Below are 872 nucleotides of genomic sequence, written 5' to 3' on the forward strand. Positions count from 1 at the left end.
TTTCCGCAGAAAACGCAGGGGCAAAGAATATTTACAGGGAGGGGATGACAGTGCGCATGCGCAGAAGGGTACGGATTGCGGGAGGTCAAGCAACGTTTTTACTTGTGGTCATTCACTTTAGTTTTCTTTTTTGCTTGGGTAATTTAACAGAATATATAAATGAAAAATACAAGTATACAAACTTAAAGTAATATATATCATTACAGAAGTATAAAAAAATACAAAAGTAATTTATTCTCTAAAACATTCAATTATTTTTTCCTTCTGAAGAAATTAATATCTATTTTGAAACATATGTATAAAATCATGAGCACTTAAATGAGATGAAGTCTCAGTAACCTTATATAAACTATTTTATCCTGAGGGTCCCCTTATGGGGCTGCCTTATTGGGAACACATGACCAGCCAATTACTACACGCAAAATCTCAGTAACCGTCCTGTTATTCAACATTTTCACTCATGGATTAAATTTACTCATGGCTCACTGTGAATAGTAAATTTCTACAATGACATTAGTGACTGAAAACTATTGCATTGGAATTATGCTGCCTCCACGCCCTATGTGTCGGTGTAAGTCCAAGATGCTACTTTAAAGAAATAAAAATAAAAAGGAAGCACAAGTTTACTACACAAATTAAAGGGATAGTTCACCCAAAAATGAAAATGTTATCATTTACTCATCCTCATGCCATCTCAGATGTATATGCCTCTCTTTATTTTGCTGAACACAAACTAAGATTTTTAGAAGAATATCTCAGCTCTGTAGTTTCATACAAGTGAACGGTGGCAAGAACTTCTAAAAATCACAAAAAGGCCACATAAAAGTAATTCATAAAACTCCAGTGGTTATATCCATGTCTTCCAAAGAAAT

The sequence above is a fragment of the Xyrauchen texanus genome, chromosome 12 (assembly GCF_025860055.1).
Source record: "Xyrauchen texanus isolate HMW12.3.18 chromosome 12, RBS_HiC_50CHRs, whole genome shotgun sequence".
Taxonomy (NCBI): Eukaryota; Metazoa; Chordata; class Actinopteri; order Cypriniformes; family Catostomidae; genus Xyrauchen; species Xyrauchen texanus.